The sequence below is a fragment of the Equus asinus genome, chromosome 10, assembly GCF_041296235.1.
Source record: "Equus asinus isolate D_3611 breed Donkey chromosome 10, EquAss-T2T_v2, whole genome shotgun sequence".
Classification (NCBI taxonomy): domain Eukaryota; kingdom Metazoa; phylum Chordata; class Mammalia; order Perissodactyla; family Equidae; genus Equus; species Equus asinus.
The window spans coordinates 60,582,963-60,605,954 of NC_091799.1; the positions used below are offsets into that span (position 1 = coordinate 60,582,963).

At 38.7% G+C, this 22,992-nt stretch overlaps 1 protein-coding gene across 7 annotated transcripts in view; it reads right to left on the reverse strand.

Annotated features, from left to right (window-relative positions):
* The window catches only part of RNF180 (ring finger protein 180), a 271,039-nt gene extending 251,983 nt beyond the window's left edge, over positions 1 to 19,056 (reverse strand). For 3 of the 7 annotated variants that reach the window (XM_070519601.1, XM_014848516.3, XM_070519598.1), the window contains exons 1-2: positions 18,942 to 19,047; positions 18,632 to 18,726 (exon numbers count right to left, since the gene is read on the reverse strand). The gene's annotated coding sequence lies outside the window, so the exon portion shown is untranslated. Of the gene's footprint in view, positions 1 to 18,631; positions 18,727 to 18,941 lie in introns of all 7 variants that reach the window. The other 4 variants (XM_070519606.1, XM_070519600.1, XM_070519608.1 and 1 more) reach the window with 3 other exon arrangements.
* Positions 19,057 to 22,992: the final 3,936 nt, after the last annotated feature.

Genomic DNA, 22,992 nt, shown 5'->3' on the forward strand with positions numbered 1-22,992 from the left:
AAGAGAAATAGATACCTGGGATGTGCATGCACAGAGGAAATGCCATGTGAGGACACAGTGGGAAGACACTCACATGCAAGCCATGGACAGAGGCCTTAGGTGAAACCAACCATGCCAGCACCTTGATTTTGGACTTCCAGCCTATAGAACTATGAGAAAATAAATTTCTGTTGTTTAAGCTACTCAGTTGTGGCATTTTGTTATGGCAGCCCTGGCAAACTAATATAGAGGATTTTCCAATTAACAGGGGACCTAAGAAAACTTGTAGGGATTGGGAAAGCCTATAAGAAGGGGAGACTGACAACTCATCCCCTAGTATTTGTTGGCGTACATTAAGTTTGAGACAGAATGTGAAGTTGCATTTGATTTTAATTGATTTTTTTAATACCTAAAGTTGAACTATCCTCACTAAAATGGGAATATGCTTGAGATGTCATTAGGGAGCATGGAAGGTAGGTCTCATAGATCATGTTTGAAAATAATTGGTGGAAAATAAAAGTGTTTCTTGTTTAGATTGTTCAATAAACTGGTTAAACATGCAAAACTTGGACCCTCTGCATTACAAATATCTACAGGTGTCGCTAATCTCATTGAATGTGCTCTAATACAAGTGATAGTTTTATTTTATGGCATTAGTATTTTTAAAAAACTGCTTAGTTTTTGACTCAGAATATGGTCCCCAATAATCAGATTTATGGACTAGGAGAGGAATATAGTATGACAAATATTGTCTATATTTCCATTTTGCCATTCTTCTCTAAGACTAGAGAAGGGCAGGGTTTTCTAATTTCTGACATTTATTAGTTTCTATGTTGCTTTTTTTTGGCAAATCACATCATAGCCATTTCTCCTCTGTGTGTGTGTGTGTGTCTCTATGAGAGAGAGAGAGAGAGAATGTTTAAATATTAGAAGTCTATCTGTGTATGAGATAATGTTTAAATACAATAATTCTCTATATTTCAAAATCAACTTTTTTGACCAATGGAAGTATTTACTGGATTATGTGGATGGCTCAGCAGAGGGAGTTAATTATCTGTTTATTCTTGGCTCAGTTATTGCACAATTTCAATCAATGGTGATTGAATTTACAAGACATAACCGTCTGATAACACAATTGCCAACATTAACATTGGGTGTTGCAGTGAATTTGGCAGCAGACATCATATTATCAAACTATTGGCATATTTAGTTGGCATCCCGCTTAACTAGTTCTTACACTTCTTAGTGTGAGGATATGAGCCATGAGTTTTTCCTATGAGTTCTTCTCCCTCAGAGACTACAGGGTGAGTAAGAAGCTTAGATTGTTTTAAGGACAAGGATAGAGCTGGAACAGTTCAGAGAAAAAAATCAGAATTGAAGTGAAGGAAATAAGCAACATATTTATGGTAATTATATGAGAGGGATGATCAAAAGTCAGAGAATGGCTAAATATCGCTAACATGTGGTCAGTGTAAGCAGGTTGCCAGGGGAATTCCACAGTGGTGTAATAAAAAGTCATCCTTTATTGTTTGACAAAGTTAACCTTGTTAGTATCCATCTAATCCTTAATTGAACTTGATTTGAATATCTTTATAAGTTCTCACTCAGCCTACATTTATCTCACACTCAGTGATCATAACAACTGAACAGAAGGCAAATACAGAGAGTAGCCCACGCTTGATCATCAATCTTATGGAAAGAACTCACACTGCAACATAAACTACCATCTGTTTTTGAAACTCTATGCAATGAACTGATTCACTTGCTTGATAATTATAAGCTTTATTTACCTATCTTGTAAACTTAGGGTGACAGGGACTTCCTTCCACTCTTTCCTTCTTATACCAATGGCCGTAGGCCAAAAAATGACCGCCAAAAGATATCCATGTCAAATCCCTGGAACCTGAGAATATTAGCTTATTTGAGAAAAGGGTCTTTGCAGATGTATTTAAGTTAAGAATCTTGAGATGAGGAGATAATCCTGGATTATCTTGGTAGAGAGAGACAGACAGACATACAGATAAGACACACAGTAGAGGAGAAGGCAACATGGAAAGAGAGGCAGAGGTTGAAGTGATGTAGCCACAAGCCAAGGAAGCTAAGGCATGCCCAAAGCCACTAGAAGCTGGAGGAGGCAGGGGAAGATTCTCCCTTAGAAGCTTTAGAAGGAGCATGTCCTTGTTGACAGACACTTTGATTTCAGACTTACGGCCTTCATAACTGTGAGAGAATAAATTTCTGTTGTTTTAAACCACCAGGTTTGTGGTGATTATCACAGCAGCCCTAGGGAATTGCTATTCCAACCAATACTCTCTCTCTCACACACACTTTTACATACTATTTGGACCAATACTATTAATATTAGTTCAATTTACCCTTAATCTTAAAGTTATCTGGATCTACTGTATGTTTTCCAAAAAGTTTCCATTGAGATAGCTCAAGGTCAACTTAGGAGAGTAAAACAGATGATGTTTCACAGGATCTGCTTCCATTGTTTTTTCCCGAGGAAGATAAGCCCTGAACTAACATCTGCTGCCAATCCTCCTCTTTTTTCTGAGGAAGACTGGCCCTGAGCTAACATCTGTGCCCATCTTCCTCTACTTTATATGTGGGATGCCTACCACAGCATGGCTTGCCACGTGGTGCCATGTACGCACCTGGGATCCCAACCAGCGAACCCTGGGCCACCGAAGTGGAATGTGCACACTTAACCGCTGCGCCACCCGGCCAGCCCCAGGATCTGGTTCCATTTAACATAGTATTCTGGTTATCATTTACTGCTTAACAGATCACTCCAAACCTTAGTAGCTTAAAACAAGAGTATTCTTTTCTCTTGTGGTTCTGTGGATTGACTGAGCTCAACTGGGAGGTTACTTTGGGGCTGTTATATTGATTGCAATCACAGCGCTGTTGGGGCATGCATGATCTGAAAGTTCTATTGAACTGGATATTTCAGATGACTCGTTCTCATAGTGACAGTTGATTCTAACTCTCCCCTGGGAGCTCAGCTGGGGTTGTTGCCTTGGGGGCACCTATATGTAGCCTCTCCTTGTAGCTTGGGCTTCTCATAAGATGGCAGCTAAGTTCCCAGAATGAGCATCCCAAGAGAAAGTTTTCCAAGAAACAAGAAGTCGAAGTGCCAGGTCAGGAAACGTTGTGCTATAACAGTGTCCTTCTGCTATATTTTATTGGTCAAGATGTACAAGTCTTACCCAGATTCAAGGGTGTGGAGAAATAGACTCCACTTCTTGATGAAAGAATATCAAGGTCACATTGCAGAAGAGCATGTGAGATGAGAGATATTTTTGTGACCATCATTGTAAAATACAATCTGCTATGCATAGTAATCAGGTTCACAAATAACACCGAATTCAGAAAAGTTATTGGTGCTTGAGTAAAAAGGATTACAATTCAAAGGCACTTTGAGAAGATAAGCTTCTACAGGGAAAACTCCTAATCTAATACAACATCTATCTAGCAGCCTTAATTACAGCCTCCCTCCATTTCTCCCAACTTTCCACTAAAAGAAAAAGGGTAAACTCACATCGCCTCCAAACTGAAACCAATGAGCAATATCATATTAAGAGTTCTTTTCATGACATATCTGGGCTCTGCTTCACGATAGAGTACACCTCAAAAAATCAAGAGGAGGACCCTTCCTGCCATTGCTGTTGTCTGATCCTAGACCCAGAGTCCCAGGATCTGAATCACTCAGAAAATTAGGCAGCTGTCTCTCTCCCCCAAAGATGATGAACTGCCTGTCTCCTTGCCCCACTTTCAACTTTCAAATATTATTCCTCCCTACCAAGTTACTAATAGGCACCACCACATATGAATAGTACAGTCAAAGGAAATGGTCATGATTATAATCCAGTAATACAGCCAGTACCTGTAACGCCTTCTCACACACATATCCACATACACATACACATCTGTCTCCTTTATTACAGCTTCTAAATGCTATACATTTCAGTACGTTCTAGTTCTTTGAAAATTGTTCAGTAAGCCAAGGTGCATGGGCAAGCTTTATTTGTTAGTGTTTAGTGACCACTGTGCTGAGTGGGGTCATCACGATTTATAACAGAGCTATTATAAATAGAAAAGTATATTTTAATATTGTATTGTCTATTTAACATTTTAGTAAACATTTAGAGTAGAAATATTTTCAAATGTTTGTGACAACTTTTGCAGAGTTTCACCATGGACTGGAATTGGAGAAAAATTATAATGGATGGCAACTGTGAGAATGGGAATTGGCAGTGAACTAATTAAGTTCAATAACCAAACACTCTGTCATGACTCTGTCCTATTTGTTACAAACGAGTAAATTCTGATGATTAATCTTGAAGTGACTAAAAATACAAACTAAATGGAAAGGTCTTTATTTGAAGTTAGAGACAGTCATCAATATATTTTGGGTCCCTTGGCTCTGTTTTGATGACTTTTCTGTGTCTGGCATCTAATTGAACTTATTTTATGTCCTGACGACTAGTTTGTTCTTTGCAACTTGGCTGGAAACTTTGCAGCCCCAGGGAGGGAACTAATCAGCACTTTTTGAACTCCCTACATCTACCTGGCCGTGAATTTTAGCAAAACTAGGGCAGCTTAGCAGAGAGGTTAGGCATGGCTGTTTGGCTGTCGTCTGTTTCTCTGTCACATTGTGTTAGGTCTGCTGTACCAGCAGGTGTCATACTGGGCTGCACTTTCCCACAGAAATACATTAGGTAAAAATTCAGAACCATTTCCTGTTCTATAAATTATGAAAATAGAACACCAGCCTCAAGCATTCTACCATACAGAAGCAGTAAGTTGTGCTATCTTAATTATGAATGCATCAAGTATGAAGGCCTTTTTCCCTCCTAAGTCACTCATGGAAAGTGCATACAGCATTAGGGTTGTTCATCCAGGTAGCCAGTCTGCCTCCTTTAAAGGGGTCAAGGAACATAGATATTTAATGAGTCTCCCTTTGCTGTGCTAGGCTGAGGTTGCCTTCTCAAAGGGAGCCTGTGTTTAACTCACTGGTTCTCAGACTTCAGGGTGCATCAGAATCACTGGCAGGGCTGCTTGTGCCAGGAATTGTAGGCCCCCACTCCCGGAGTTTCTGAATTTACATTTCTGACAAGTTCCCAGGTGATTCTGGGAGCAGGTTTTTGAGAGCCACTGCTTTAACTTAAGGCTTTGTTTTTACTTCACAGACTTACCCAGTTGGATATATTACATTTGCCGTTTCCTTCTTCTCCACTTAGAACTGCCTAGTACTTGCCGCTTTGGGGAGCAGCTCACATTAGGAAACCTTCTTAAAAATAAAGGTATGGGATAAAGAGTCATGCTTAAGGTATTCTATTACATGTTAAGGTTTTTGGTTGCAAGTAACAGAAATTATATTAGCTAACGTAGTGTAGTAGATGCTGCGGGGCTCCCAGCCAGATGCCCCTTTCCAGACAATGCCCTTATTCCCTAACAGTTGCAAGTGCTGCAGATAATGGCTTATAGCTGTGACTTTTTACAGAAAATTACCTTTGACTAGCAAGAGCTGCCTCTCCCAGAGATGTCTAGGAAGTTTCATACCTACCTCCACCTGTTGGGGTAGTCACTAACTCACTGACATGGAGGTACCAAAGTCCTCTTAACTCAAGGTGGAATGACTCCATGGTGCCGAAAGCTGCACTGACCAATACACTTCTAGCCACATGTGGTTATTAAGCCCTTGAAATGTGGCTAGTTGGAATTGAGATGCACTGGAAATGTAAAATACACACTGATGTCAAAGATTTACTAAGAAAGAAAGAATGCTACATACCTCATTAATGATTTTTTATATCGATTACATCTTAAAATGACAATGTTATATATATTTTGGGTTAAGTAAATATATTAAAAATAATTTCACTTGTTTCTCTTTACACATTTGGATCACATTATATTTCTGTGGGCCACACAGCTACATGGGTCAGGCCAAGGCTATACTCTGTTTGAGACCATATATTTCTCCAGAAGAAATCAAGATCGGATAAGTAGAAGGCTGAGGTCAGCTGTGCAATGGAATGTCATGATCCCTTAGCCAGTTTCTGTCTCTAAACCAGTCCTTGCACCCAGAATCCATCAACTAAAAGAGAGGCTCGGTCCCCATGAGGCTTACAACTTACAATTTATGTCAACTCTACGGCTAACGTAAACAGTAATGTATATATTTGATTCTCCCAGTCCTTCCCCAAAAGACACTTGCAGCCATACACCAGGGTAAAAATTAACTAGGGAAAAGAGAATACCCACACTTTTTGAAGGCTGCTGTATATAAAGTCCAATTGGCTCTGACACTAGAGCACCTGAATTCAAAGCACTACCATTGACCCCCCAATTAGAATGGGGACATATCAAGGTCCAATAATCAATGGAGCTCTAGCCCAAAAACTTCTCACAGTGGGGCTGTTAGGTCCTTGGACTCGCCTAGTAGCCATGTCTCCAGTTCCTAAATATATATTCATAATGGAACCCTCATATTTGTTCTCTTACCTGTTAAATTCAAGCTGTTTTAGCAGGAAAGGCCAAGGAGAAGCCCTGAAGCTGTCCTCTCCCTACCCCTGCCAATAGTAAGTCCAATAATAATTCATCCCAGGGAAAATTACAGAGATTAATGTAATCTCAAAGACTTAAAGAAGGAAAGGATGGTAATTGCAATCGTATCTCCATTTAATTTACTGGTCTGACACTTGCAAAAATTGGATGGATCATTACATATGTCTGTGGATTACCACACACCTAACCAAATAGTAGTCACAATTGAAGTCTCTAGTACATAGCTTGTAGCTATTTGTCTTGTCAATGTATTCTCCTCATACCCACCAGGAAGAATAAGTGATTTTCATTCACACTGATGAATATACACTCATGGGTATACAGCCAACAGTACACACCATAGTCTGCCTCCAGGTCAATGTTAACTCTTCCATCCACTGTAAAATATACTCTGAAGGGAATTGGGCAGGCTGGACATTCTGTGGGATACTATATTTATCCAATATACTGATGGCAATATGTTAAACAGACCTGATGAGCAGGAAGCTGTAAGTCCTCAGAATGCCTTGGTAAAACACATGTATGCCAGAGGGTAGGAGGTAAATCCTACAAAACTTCAAGGGTCTGCCACATTGAAGAAGATGTTAGAGGTCCAGTGAGCTGAAGTATAGTGAGACTTCCTCTTCAAAGGAAAGTAAACACATGTTGCAACCATGTGTCTCCTACCATCAAGAGAAAAAAAATTGCTTGGTAATCCTCTTTGGGTTTTTGAGGTAGCACCTGGAAATACTGCTATGACTATTTATTGGGTGAAGTGAATATCTGCCAGTTTTGAGTGGGATCCAGAACAAGAAAAGACTCTAGCAGGTGTGGGCTGCAGTACAAGCAGCTCTGCCACTTAAGCCATATGAACAATGGTATTAGAGGTATTAGTGGTAGAAAAAGAGTTTACTAGAGACATCTCAATAGAAGAGTTGCAGGGCAGAACCCTGTAATTCTGAAACAAGCTCATTCAATTTTCTGCACAGAACTACACACCATTCATAAAGCAGCTCTTAGAATGTCCTGGGACATGGGAGAGACTAAGCATCTGAGCATGGGACATCAAGTGACTATATATCCAGGTTTGCCCATCATGAGCTGGGAGATTGTCAGACTCTTCCATTCACAAGGTAGGAGGGCCCAGAAGTAATGCACTGTAAATAAGATTGTAAGATCTATTGTAAGATGGAAGGAGTGCTTTCTTGAGTCTTGAGCAAGTCTAGAGGCATAATTAAGCTGCATGAAAAAGTGCTGCACAACCCCCTGTTACCGACCACGGCTGCTCAGGCACTTATCCCTTAGCTTACACCTATGGACTCATGGTGGGCATTGCTTATGGCACCTGTCAGAGAAGGAAACAAAACAGAGCTTGGTTCATGGATCACTTGATCCACATGAGCACAAAATGGTCTGATTTTAAGCCAAAGCTGCACTCAAGGATGACCCAGAAAGACAGGGGTGGGAGAAATCTTCCCAAGGGTAGAACTTCGGCTAGTGCATCCCACAACATCTTTGTGTGGAGAGAGAAGAGGCCCAAGGTAGGATAAACACAGCAGAGGCATATGGCTTAGCAGATAGGTCAGGAGCCTGGAATGAGCAAGGCTGGAGGATTAGGGTCAAGGAAATAAAGGGAAGAGCCGTATGGATAGACCTATGGAAGTGGGCACAATATGTGAAAATTTCACATGCACGCCAGGGAGTCTCCACTCCACAAGAGGCACTAAAAACCCATGCAGACAGGTTAGTTGAAAACTAAAGGAACTACACATGCAATGACTAACTAGTTTTATAGTTTTTCTGATTTAGGAATGCAGTGGGGGAAAATAAAAATACTTGGTGCAGTAATTAGGATGTAGAGACTAGAAAACAGAGTTTCAGACTTAATGCAATAAAATTAAGCAGTGTTAATTTTATTATTTTAGGTAACAAGTTAGGGTAGGATGAAAATTTTCTAACCAGTTTTCCATCTTTAAGACAGGAGTTCTCCAGAGGTGCTTAGGATGAGTTTTCTGGTTTCTGAGTTCTTAGGATACTTTAAAAAATATAATATTCTCAGAACATTACTTTTGTTATTTGAACCATGTTGGAAAAGAAATTTAAAAATTTTCTTTATAATTCTTTCTAAGCCTTGGAATTTCTGAGCCCAGGCGGAAACCCCAGAGACCTGAATTAGCCTTCACTGAATGTAGAGGAATAATGGCCTCTTCCAACATGTCCACGCCCTGATTTCAGAACCTGTGTATATGTTACCTTACGTGGCAGAAGGGACTTTGAAGATGTGGTTAAAGTTAAAGATCTTGAGATGGGGAGAGTAGCCTGGGTTATCCAAGTGGGCCCAATCTAATAAAATGGACCTTAGAAGCAGAAAATGTTTCCCAGTTGTGATTAGGGAGACAGTAGAAGAAGGAGGAAAGATTGGAAGTGTGAAAGGACAAACCCACTCTTGCTGGCTTTGAAGATGGAGGAGGGGACCATTACCAAGAAATGTGTCTCTTCTAGAAGTCTTCTAGAAATGTGACTTCTTCTAGAAGTCAGGAATGGCCCTCAGCTGACAGCTGGCAAGAGAATGGGAATCTCAGCCTTACAAGGAACTGAATTATGCCAACAACCCGCATGAGTCAGAAAACGGATCTTGCCTTGGACCCTCCATAAAGGGTCCCTGGCAACACTTTGATTTTATCCTAGAGAGATTGTATTGGACTTGAGACTTACAGAAATGTAAAATAATAAATTTGTATTGTTTAGCTCATAAAAGTTGTGGCGTTTGTTAACACAACTGACAGATAAGTAAAACACTGGACTTCCCTGGCCTTTATCTCCTCATTTGCAAAATAGAGATGATACTATCTTCCTTTTCTATTGAGGACAAAATGAGATGCTACATGAGACAGTGCCTGGAAAACTTTAAAATGCTATGCAAACAATAGATATTATTAGATTTAGAACTATGATGTGGTAGTCTCAGGGGAGGTCTTGTTGGTACAAATAGCAATCACACTGATTGTTTCTAATGCTTGAAATCGCAATAAGGTAAAGGAAATAAATTATTTCAAATTCTGTTTTGGTACATTAACATTTGACAATATCTAAGCTTAATGAGGTCACAAGAGTAAAAACAGAAAGCCCTGCTAATGAAGGTTATATACATGTCACAACTGGAATAGAAGACAGAAGAACAGAACGAGTGCTGTTTTAATATAACTCTTGGCCTGACAAAATGAAAAGTTAATTAACATGAGATACCCAAAACCCAAATAGCAGATTCCATCTCCATTTTAGTTTACTGAGTTTGATTTGATTATGCTGATTCTCAAGCACCAATAGCTACCTGGTATTATCAGTCTCTTGGCCTTGATTTCTTAATCAGCAAAATAGCTGCTTCTTTCTTGCACATGGTTAATTTTGTTGGCTCATTTGTTTTGGAAGGGACCACAAAGTTTACTTAGGTAGGTGGATGGGCCACCTCTTTACTTTTGGGGATAATTACTTCCAAAGAAACTTTTAAAATTTAGGCCAGTGTGTTCTAATGTTTTTTAAGGACAATCGGAGCTAGGTGGTTGAACATTTTAGTCAGTGAATACAGTCGGCCCTCCCTATCTGAGGGATCCACAACTATGGATTCAATTAACTGTGGATTGAAACCAGAAACCATGGCTTCTTAATCTACCTTTTGTGGAGCTTTTGGTCTTTTGCTTCTGCTTGTCCCTAAGTGCTTGATCCACCTCTCCTCTTCTCACTACAGATCTTCTTTCTCTGCTTGTTTGTTAGCAGGTATATAGCTAAAAATGACTATCTCAGGCCAGCCTCTATGTACATTGAATTCCATTGCACATATCACTTTTTTCCCCATAGCACTGCTTAGTTTAAATTAAGTATAGAGAACGTAAGTGATCACTAGCTGGGTACTAGTAGAGGTACCACCAGTTTGAGGATTGGGTTTCTTTGAGTCTGATGCATACTCCTAGTTCAAGGAGCTGTGGTGTTGGGGTCACGTAGTACAAATTTGGCTGCCATGGACTGCAACTTCTAATAGGCAGCTCACAGAGACGAGGGCTATGGGTCGGCAGACACCTCAACACATTCCTCTCATATTTACTTACACTTAAAGCTTTAGTTCCTTGTACCTGAAGAATGAGTCAATTTCCCATTGGTTTATGCCCTTGACCGAGATTTTTCACTATTTAACCTCAAAGAATTACATATTGCCCTCTTTCATATAGAACTAATGAATACAGTAAGTGAGCATAATATCTTATCTCCAATAGGCATGTCATAAATATTGTTGAAAGTAACAAAATTTTTGCCCTTTGTAGTTTACAATCATAACCTTTCTACAGTTATTTCAGTAAAGCTAGGAATAATATGTGTTCATATTTGAGATTATGCCAAAGTTGGTTATTTGGTTTTCCTTAAGAAAGGACTGATATAATGCACATTGTCTTGGGCTATCTTGAAGGCTAATGTGAAAGTATTTTTCTGCTTTCTGAGGGAATTTTCTGGGGGACATAATATCTCCTTCAAATATATATTGACTGATAACTAGTAAATCAAGGAAAGGACTTACAATTTAGCAATAAAAATCTGAGTTCACAGAGTCTAAAAACATAATGCTGAAGCAAAAAACTAAATTCCCCATTATAGTGGAAACTTTGTCCTGTTTTATCTGTGGGGTTTCATTAAAAGGAAAACAAATGTTCTTGTGAGCAGTGCAACTAGAAATTTTTATGAACCTGGTAATATTGTGGAAAGCATCTCTAAGGCTGTCTAAGTTCTAGAATTCTAATTAACTTGAAGTTTCTGGAGGAATTGGTTACAAAAAGATTTAGTGATGCAATTTTGAGCCTGGATGTATTAGAAAGACCTTAAAGGATTGGTCCAGGATAAAAGATTGACAAAAATGACAACATCTGCTTGCCTGAATTTGCTTTCACTATAGTTTATTTCTGGACCAATAAACAAGGCAAGTGACGTCAGGGACACAAATGATTGAGTTGATGCTGCTTCTCACAGCACCTCTAGTTTTTCTTGGAGATGCCTCTGATGTTTAGTACTCCCTAGCAGGCTACATGGACTGAACAATCCACAAGGTCAGAAAAACTGCTGCCTTTTTTTTTTAACGTTTTGGCTGGGAAGAGACTAAAATAAGTTATTTCTTGCTGTCACCATGGTTATATAACATCATGATCTATTTCTTTATCACTAGACATACAGGACACTTACCCATGGCCTATCACATTACACTAATCTTTTTCATTTTAACTTCAGGGAAATCGAGGTCATGAAAAGAAAATCGTTAAACACTATTGCTGGGCTCTCCATTAGACCACACATTCTAAAGCAAGATAGAATGAATTCAGATGCTGGCTCTGCCACGCTGTAGGAGCTTTGACAAGTTACTGAACCTGTCTTTGTCTCAGTTTACTCAACTTTAAAATTGAAATAAAAAGACTTCTGATTCCAAATACAACCTAATAATGGATATTAGACAGATCTTCTCACAATAAACATGTATGATATCGGAAAAATGTATGAAGTATCTGTTTTTGGGCATTGGACAACAGACAGTAGAATGCTGTGGTCCTTGAGTGAGGGAAAACACAAGAGATATTTCACCCCAGCTTTCTGCTTAGGGGTACTTTCCAAACTGTGGTACTTGTAAGGGGAACCTAAACAGAGACCAACAGCCTGGCTGTGCAGAAGAAACAGAGACAGGGATTGGGGTTGCTGAGGTGAGAGGAATTCGTAGGGCAGAAGATTAGAGTAGAAGGAACTATGCAAACAAGAAGATACATATATTTGCGTAGGGATCCCCTTGGATATTTGGCTGAATATCAGCTGTGTAAGGTCAGAGTAAAACTCCATGAGCCTTGGAAAAAAGCAGCTATTGGGGGACTGTGAGCTGAACATAGATTCTACATATTACCTGGTTCTAGGAGACACTGGGATTGGAATTAGGGTAGAGACTTCACTGAAAACCCTGGACGTTCAACTGATATCTCATCAAAGCCACACCTTAGGAGTAGGGATAATCTAGTCTTAGAGTGAGGGGTACCCTAGACACTCTAACACAGCCTAAAACCAAGTTTCAAGAGGATCAAATTGATCCATCCATACATTAACTACATGACAAAAATCTCAACACTCTATAAAGTAAGATAAACTCAATCTGTCAAAAATGTATCATTCAAAATATGTGGTACATAATCAAAACCAAGAATATGTAGTCTATAACCAGGAGAAAAAACAATCAATGGAGATAGATCCAGAGATGGCACAGATGTTGAAATTAGTATACAAGAACTTTAAAACTAGTATGAAAATATGTCTGAGGATTTACAAGAAATTGTGGGAATAATGTAGATAAGGGATCTCATCAGAGAAATGGAAATTATAAAATAAGCCAAATGGACATTATTGAAAGAAAAAATACAATATTTGAAATGAAAATTTTCCTGAATGTACTTTCAATGGTATATTAGAGACTAGGATCAGGAAACTTGCAGACAGCTTAATAGTAACTATTCAGACTGAAGCACAGAATAAAATGAGACAAAAAAGACAAAAAATGAAAGGAGCTTCAGTTATCTGTGCCACAATATTAGGTGGTCTTAGATACATGAAATATGAGTCCTAGACAAAGAGGCGAGAGAGAAAGACTGAGACTGAAAGAAATATTTGAAAAAATAATGATCAAAATTCCCCAAATTTGATAAAAATTATCAACCCACAGATCCAAGACACTTAAATCCCAAGCAGTTTAAACATAAGGAAAACCACACCTGGGCACATCAAAGTCAGTTTGATGAAAGTCACAGAGAAAGGTTAAATCTTTAAAAAAGCTAGAGAAAAAGATACATTACATATAAGAGAACAACAATAAGAATGATCTCTACTTCTCACCAGAAATAATGCGAGCCAGAAGACAATGGAACTACACTGTTACAGTTCTGGAGGAAAAATAAGTGTCAACATAGAATAAAGATAGTCAAACAGATCAATGGAGCAGAATAGAAAATCTTGAAATAGAGCCATACCGCAGTTAAACTGTCAGTTTTTGACAAAGGCACGAAAGTAATAATAGAGGAAAGAAAAGTTTTTTTTTTTATTTTCTAAATGATGATGGAACAACTGAATCTGTTTGTGAAAGAAATGAACTTTGACACCTACCTGACACCATACTTAAGAAAGAAAAAATAGTCAAGATGAATCATAAATCAAAACGTAAAAGTTAAATCTATAATATTTCTAGAATAAAACATAGGAGAATATTTTCATTACCATAGTGTAGAGAATGTTTTCTTGTACAGAACACTACAAACATTCACCCTAAAGGACACAAAACCCCAACAAATTGGACCTTATCAAAATGTAAAACTTCTGCTCACTAAAATACTCCATTAAATAATGAATAGGTAAGCCACACATGGGAAGAAAATATTCACATTATGTCTCTGACAAACGACTTGCATACAAGTCACAATATACAAATAACTCTTCCATTCAATGATGATAATATAAACAGCCTCAATTAAAAATAGGCAAAGGACTTTAACAACAGATACTTCACAACGGAGAATGCAAATGGTCAGTAAGCAAAGGAAAATATGCTCAACATTCGTAAGGGAAATACAAATTACAAGAAAGATGAGAGATCATTACACACCCACAAGCATGGATACATTTAAAGAGGATAACAACACCAAATGTTGGAGAGGATGTAGAACAACTGGAATTCTCATACATTGGTTGGTGGGAACGTTAAATGATACAACCACTTGGGAAAATGTCTGGCAATTCTTTATAAGATGAAACAAACACCTAACCTATGGTCCAACAATTCTGATCCTAGTCCGGGAGAATTAAAATCATATGTTCACAAAAAGGTTTGTACAAGACTATAGACAGCAGCTTTATCCATAAAAGCTCAAAACTGGAAATAACACGAATGCCCATCAATAGGGAAATGGGAAAACAAGTTGTGGTGTATTCACACAATGGCTCTCTATTGATACATGTTACAAAATGGGTGAATCTCAAAAACATTACTCTGAGTAAAAGAAGCCAGGCAAGAAACAGCACATACTGTATGATTTCATTTGCATGTAATTCTAGAACATGGTTAACTAAAGTATGGTAATAGAAATCAGGACAGTGTTGTCTCTGGAGATGGTTTAGGAAAGGAAACTTTTCTAGGAAGGGGCATGAGGGAACTTTTTGAGATGATGGAATGTTCTATATCTTGAATGCATTTGCTCAAACTCAATTTTTCCGTATGTGTATTGTACTTCAATTTTTTTAAAAAAGAAAATGAGGTAACAATAGTAACTATAAGAGTGTTGTGAAAATTCAGCTAATATATATAAAATACCTACAATAGTGCTTGATAAATTGTCATATATAAGCGTTAGAAATCACTATCATAACTCATACTGTTATTTCTAATGCTCCATTCATCTAATGTACTATTAGTGGTTTTGCACAAATATTCAAACCATGGAATATATTTCAGAATGTTAGGAATAATACCTCATTTTATTGTATAAAATGAGGCTTTTTTAGTGTTATTCAGTTCTGCTGTTAAAAAGCCATTGCAGCTGTTTCCACTCATGAAACCTCTTGACACTCTGCAAATTCCCCATCTGTGGTTTCCTTGCCAGCTGACTTCTAAATGGCTGCAACTTTTCCTTTCCATTCAATTATCTAGAATTTTAAGTACAAGTAATTAATCCCTTGATCAAATGGTATAGAATTAGACTGCTTTGATTGTTCCCTCCCCTCAGGAGATCTTAAGCTTTCATAGAATACAGCATTCAAAGCATATTTAAACAGACCATAAGGTGGTTTAGAAAATGGATTTGTGGTAATACTCTCAAAATCCATAGCCTGAAGCATTCATCTGATGAAATAAAACAAAAATAATCTTTTGCCTGAATTCTTTAGGGCATTGCTTATTCTATATAGTGCAGAAGTACCAAGGTTTAAGCTAAATGGTAGGGTAAAAATACCAGTTACCTCCTTCAAGTGACAAATAGAAACCAAACATTATGGTAGTGATGATACTGAATATAAGGGGGTAATTTATTTTTTAAAAGGAATTTCTTTTTTTACCCTTCTGGTTTGGGAAGAAAACTTTGACTGATAGATGCTTAGTGAAACGTAAATGGTAAAATTGCAGAGTTGAAGATAACTGTTTCCAACCTATCATTGACAGCGGGAGTCAGCTGAACATAATTTCTTCAGTCTTCTGTGTTTTCGAAGAGATTTCAAAGTTGAAAACATCCTATCCTCTCTATGGGGTGGATACAATTTCTGGTACAGCACTTATAGAGTAGACAAGAGCTCAGAATAAACATCACAGGAGACTAAAAGACCAAGATAACTTATTAATTTAGCGAAAATAAAGCCATATTCGAACACGAATTTGCTTTGTATAATAATTCTGCTTCCTTTAAAAACTAGGTGTAATAAAATGTTCACCAGTTGGCTGGGAGTAGCTTCGTTAAGCCAATTCCACATAATTGCTGTTTGATCAAGCAAAGTTGAACAACAGCTGGCCCAGATATTAGTCTGTGCTCTCATCTTAGATAAAGAAGTTGGCAGGGCACATACGCTCCTTTTTTTCCTCTCCACTGCCTGGGACGTGGGCTCTCCAAACTCTGTGGTGCAAGAACTTTTGAACTTAGATACCACATAAGATAAGCCATCATGCTATGAAAAACTTTGTCAAGAGACACGGTTTTCCATAATGGTACCTTTTAGCACTTGGAATTGCTCTTCTTAATGAAGAGACTTAGTTAAAAATAAACTTATTTTTTTTATAATAGATTCCAACGGTTGAATGAAATCTTCAATTTCTTAACTTTCCCTGGAACTACTTTTCATTGGAAAACCCCTAATGAGAAGGCCTGAAGTCTGTATGATTGTAAAGATCCAATTCTCAAGAAGGCTAGGTTTCGAAAAATTAAACAGGAGATTTTATTGCTTCTCCACAATGAAGAGGGAAACCAGAAAATTAAACCATAGAAGTAATTTTATCTTAAAAATATTATATCTGTACATTGTTATATTCACTAAAAGAAAGTCTTATTTTTTCATATCTTTATTTTTGGAATGCTTTTGCTGGTAAGTTGCTTTTCACATATAACATCATTTCGGGCAATAAAATACCAGACCCTTTTTATCATTCAATTAGAGTAGCTCTAGAAATTCTTCTTTCAAAATGCTACGTAAAATTGGCTCATTTAAAGTATCCCTGTAAACCCAGAAACTGATTTCAGGAAAAATCAGCCTACCAGCCTCCAAACACCCACCCATCCCGCCAACCAACAAAACAGTAAAACTGTGTTTATAATCATCAGTCTTTCAAACTTTTGTAAGGCCAATTGCAACTATGACTAACACTAAATTGTATGAGAACTATTTAGGCAAGGCAACCAAGAAAGAAATAACAAAATAAAACTAACAGACAAAAATCTCTCTTAAACAAATACTGTGTGGTGTAAATGCCTGACACTAAGCTTTTGATTGCCAGGATATCCATTTCAAAGATAGCCCTCTCACATAAAACATTGCCAGCTAGATGGCATAGCTACTAGTAAAACAACTAGATAAGAAACCAGGCCGCCCTACCGTGAAGTTCCCCTTTTAGAACGCCCTGGGTCACCTAGGAAACTGATTGTTTGAGTGACCCCGCTTTTCCCTTCTCATACTTTGCTTTCTGCTCTTATGTTTTAAATTCGCCAATAGAGAGAGAACCCTGGTCACCCAACCCTTGTACCCCAATAAAGGTAGAGCCCCAGGTCTGTGTTCTCCCCCGCTCCCCGGACCTCACGGTGTGGGCTTTGGGCACGCTGTGTATCCTCCAGTACCTGTGAGTAGTAAATCTTTTTTTTCAAAGTTCCCTTATGGGTGTTGCTGAGGTGCGTCTTCAATCACAATAAGAACCACGAGGGCTGGTGCAGCCACCACGCTGGCTCCCATGGGGGCTCACCACAAGTAGCGTGGGCCCAGGTGAGTGCCCCATGCATTCCTAGCCCACAGCATCACTATTAACAGGCTCAGACCAACAGGAAACATACCTCTAAAGAAATTTGTTCTTATTGCTTTTTCCCTAAAATCAAATCAAAGAAGGAAATTTTTTAAAAGTACAAATAATTTTATGCAAAAATCCAAAACAAAACTGCTTTGAGTATCCAAATGTATCTTAAATGTTCCAGTAATTGTAATAGAGAAATTTTTTCCTTTTTTTTTTTTTTTTTGGTGAGGAAGATTGGCCCTGAGCTAGCATCTGTTGCCAAGCTTCCTCTTTTTGCTTGAGGAACTTAAACATTTAACCACTTACTTAGCCACAAACTTAACCACTATACCATTGGGGCCTGCCTGAGAACATTTTTCATTGTTTGCCAAATATGAGTTAAGTATCTAACAAATTTATAAACGCCATACCTATATAAACACATCCTAATACCACAGATTAGAAACACCAGTATAACCAGAATTTACCTTAAAATCTATTTTAATTTTCAGTTAATTGCTAGAAATACAGCATTTTGGGAGAGGGGGTGCCTTATTGCATTTCTACCTTCTTTTTATTGGTATATTTATTCTTAATTATGAAAATGGTGTAACCACATTTCAAACATTTGGGATGAGGAGAAAAAAACAAAACATTCATAATCAGTTCAACACAATCCCTGTACCTCATATTTCAAAAAAAAAAAAGAAAAAGGTAAAGAAAAGGAAATCTCCGTTCTGCTGGGAAAGTGAGGAGGTCACCTTTCTCTAGGGTCTGCTTCTTGGGGCACTCACATGGCACCACATAGCTAATTTTTTACTATGTCACTGCTGTATGTTGGTGCTGATGACCGGCTGCTATTCTGAGCATCATTTTTTGTAATATTATCCCCACCTGCTGGCACTTTGAGATATTGCCCCCAAAAGCCTCTGAAGACAGGAAGCACCACGCTCTGTTTTCACAATTATTAGTTGAGATCTTTGTAGACTATCCCTGCTTGATTCCAGGTAAGGCAATGACACCAGACCCTATTGAAACCTGATAGTCTTGGTTCTTTTGGTTTTCCACACTGTTTAGTACCTTGTAATCTTGCCTGAACGGAGGTTGCAGCGCTGCTTCTGTCAGTTTTGAATGTTCATCATTTTGCCTTCTCTCCTTTCTCAGAATGGAAACTCCTTGAAAGGAAAGTATGTGCTTTATTGGTACTTAATAAATAAACTTGACTGGCTCACTGGTCCAAATAATAATATCTTAAACAACGTAAAGAGAACACTAAAATTTCAATGCAACATAATAATTGATGTGCCTCTTTAGAGCCAAATATTCCCTATCACCTCTGTGTGACTTGGTTTCCTCCTATACAACAGCACCAGTAAAACTGCAAACTTACCTTGTCTCTTACATCGAGCACCTGGCCGCTCTTCCTCCCTGTTAAACTGAAGCTGCTGCTTCTTGGTTTCCCCTCCCTTTCACTCCTCGATCTGATTTCTATCCTCACTACTCCACCAAACCTGCTCTCACCAGGGCAGCCAGCCAGTGCTTTCTCGCTGAATCCAATAAGCACCATTCAATCCTTATTTAATGTGACCTGTTGGAAACATTGTGTACTGTGAACTATTCCCTCCTTCCTGGAACACTCTGTCTCTGTTTTCTCAGTGCAGTACTCTCCTGATTTTCGTCTGACCTCCCTGGCACTTGCTTCCTAGTGTTTTCTAGGTCCCCCTCCCTGCCAGGTGCTCTTTAGGGTTATGCTTTCTGACCTCACCTACCAACCCCAGGACTTTATACATTTTTCCTGGGAAATATCATTTACTACCAGGACTTCGTGTAGCGATGATTTCCAACTCTGAATCTGTAACCCAGTTTTTCTTCAGTGTTATAGACATTTTCACTTACATGTCTTATAGACAAATCAAAGTTACCACACCCCAAATGGAATATGTGATCTCCTTTGCACACTGTCTTCTGTAGTCCCCATCTCAGTGAACGCTTTCACTCTTCCATCCTGACGCCCAAGTCAGAAACCTGACTTTCACCCCTTCCTTTGCCATACTCTCCCATTCAATAGATTATCAAATCAATTCTATTTTTCAAAGCTATCTCCAGTCCACCCAGTATTTTCTATACTTACTAATACTTCCTAGTTCCAGCATCATCCTCTTTTTGCCTGGATTACCATTTGCAGTTTTGTTCCCTCTAATCCATCCCAACATTGTTGACAGGGTCATTTTCTAAAAAAAAAATATGGCTATGTCACTGCCATTTTTAAGAGCCTTTGAAGTTTTATCCTGCCCTCAAGATAAAGTCTAAAGTCTCTGACACAGTTTATAAAGTCCTGCTTACTCTCTAGCCTTAACTCACCATTTCTTCCAGCACACTCTGTGCTCCCACTACACTGTCAAAGGGCGCTTCTGGGAATGGGTTATGCTCTGCAACCTCTAGTAGTTGAACGTGCTGACCCCCTGCCCCCAGAGTACAGTATTCCTTCCTTATCTGAGGGTTCAGTTACCCATGGTCAACCTGGTCTACTGTGGTCCAAAAATATTAAATGGAAAATTCCAGAAATAAGCAGTTCATGATTTAAACCTCCTGCTCCATCCTGCCCAGGACGTGGATTGTCCCTTTGTCCAGTGTATCCGTGCTGTAGACGCTACCCTCCCGTTAGTCACGTAGTAGCACGCTTGGTTATCAGATCGACAGTCACAGTGCTTGTGTTGAAGCAACCCTTATTTTACTTAATAGTGGCCCCAAAGCACAGAGTAGTGATGCTGCCAATTCAGATATGCCAAAGAGAAGTTATTATTGTTAATCTCTTACTGTACCTAATTTATACATCAAACTTTATCATAGGAATGTATGTATAGGAAAAAACATAGTACATGTGGGGTTCGGTACTATCTGTGGTTTCAGGCATCCACCAGGGGTCTGGGAACATATCCCTCGCAGATAAGAGGGGACTGCTGTACGCCTGCCCTCAATTTGTCACCATTCACTTGCTTATCTCCTCTTTATTTTTGAGCTTTGTTTTGAGTTTTGAGCTTTAGCTATATGTTGCTTTCTTCAGAGGAGACCTCCCCTAACCACCCTCCTTCCCCCGCCATGGCTGTTCTCCCACCTCTTACTATTGTCATCCCTGCCAGAGCACTGGCGGCGTCCCCGCCAGACTGTAAGCTCCTTAAGGGCAGCCACTGGGTCTTGCTGTATCCTAAGCCCCAAGCGCAGTGCCTGACACAGACGGGGAACACTTTAGATAGTTGTATCCAATTGAGGTAAATCACCAAATAATCTTTATAACCATTTTTAATAGTAACATTCTATGATGCTGAACTACAAAATTTGTGTTTTGGGAATGATTTTCTTGAAGATCTTTTTCTTACGCAAACTTAAAAATGAAGGTTTACAAAGACATGTCTCACGTAGAGTTTCTAATAAGAACTTTCAAAGCAAGCCACCAAGAATCTTTGTTTCTGGAAAGAACTTATTTTTCTTGAATATAAGCAAGGAAAACCACTGATTACACCTCTCATATACGTTTAGATATGCTGGCAGTTGCCATAATGAGGAATAAAGGTTTAACTGTTGTATCAGTTTCCTGCAGCTGCAGATAACAAAGTATCACAAACTAGGTAGCTTAAAACAACAGATGTTTATTTCTTACAGTTCTCAAGGCTGGAATTTTTTAATCAGGCTGTCAGCAGGTTAGCTTCTTCTGAGGGCTCTGAGAAGGAGAATCTGCTCCATGTCCTTTTCCTAGCTTCTGATGATGGCTGGCACTCCTTGGTGTTCCTTGGCTTGTAGATGCATCGCTCTAATCTCTGTCTCCATCTTCATTTGCCAGTCTCCCTGTCCCTGTCCTCACATGGTGCTTTCTCATAAGGACACCAGTCATGTTAGATTAGGGGCCCATCTGCTCCAGTATGACCCCGTGTTAACTTAACAGTTTTATCTACAAAGACCTATTTTCAATAAGGTCACATTCTGAGATAGGGGGTGTTAGGACTTCAACATATCATTTTTGGGGGAGACACAATTCAACTCTTAACACCTGTTTTAGGGTACAAACACATGATGAAGAAATCTGTTTAGCTTTTCTCAAGGAGAAATCAAAATTATCTGACAAAACCTCATCGCGCTGGTAACATGGGAAGTCAAATCAGAAGTAATCTTTAAGTCTCCAAAGTAACTTATGTTCGTTGAGGGAAGTAAAAACAAAGTTGTATGAATGAAAAGTGACCTTCACTTCTTGTATTCCATCTCTACTTTGTATCCCATGTACTACTTTGAAGCCTTTGCTGTGAACAGGATGATTTGTGTCCCTCCTCATCTTTCCCCAAAAATATACAATACGTAGGGTGATTTTTCTTCCTTCTTTTTCTTTTCTTTGAAACCTAATGGGAATAGACTATATATCTTGCCATGATACTTGTCCCTTTTACCCTTTTTTACAATCTAATACTTTTTAGCTTTTGCATGGTATTATATAACATAGAAGTCCTGCAATTTATTTAACCATTTTTCTAACAACATTCACATTGTTTCCAGTTTTTACCACTTTGAACAACACCGCAACTGACATGTATTATCTTCTAACACGTGTCCTCATACTGATGTTTTAAGGAATGGAATTTCCCAAAAGTGGGCACATTTGGTCAAAGGGTTTGTGCGTGTTATACTTTAATGGACTTTTCAAGGTTACTTTCCAAAAGGAAAGGACGTAGCATTTCACCTCCACTGGTAATTTTGAGAATGTCCATTGCCTCACCAACACTAAATGATTTTGTACTCTATAATTTGGGCTAATATTGGGAGGGGAGGGGTGAAAAATGTATCTATTTCTTTTTTTTTAATTGAGATAACATTGGTTCATAACATTAGATAAATTTCAAGTGTATGTCATTATATTTCAACTTACGTATGAACTTCATTGTGTTCACGATCAAAAGTCTAGTTTCCATCCGTCATTGTACAAATTTCTCCCTCTTCCTCATTTCTTTAATTTTCATTTCCCTGACATCTCACCTAAAAGAATGACAGAGTAGATAGTCCAAAGCTGATATGTTAGCCCCATGACATCCTGAAGTTCCATACTAAAAAGAAAGAATTTGGGACAAAAGGGATCACCTTCAGCTGTCTGTTCCACTGAAAGAAATCTATAGAAGTCCCACCCAACCATTTCCAATTGCATTTTACTGACCAGGTCTTAGTCACTTGACCATATCTATCTGAAAGAGGAAAGAAAATGTACGTTTCCAGCCTTGTTAGGGATTCTCAGGCTTTCTCAGATCTCTTCTATGGATACATGTGCTCTGCACTTCTTGTTCTCTCTGGAGAGGGAATTCTTAACATTATATGCCTGCAAAGCCAGGCCAGGGGCTGACAGCCAGGCCCATTTGCTTCTCCTAGAGCCGTGCTGTGTGCACAGGATGTGTGCTCTCTCCCAA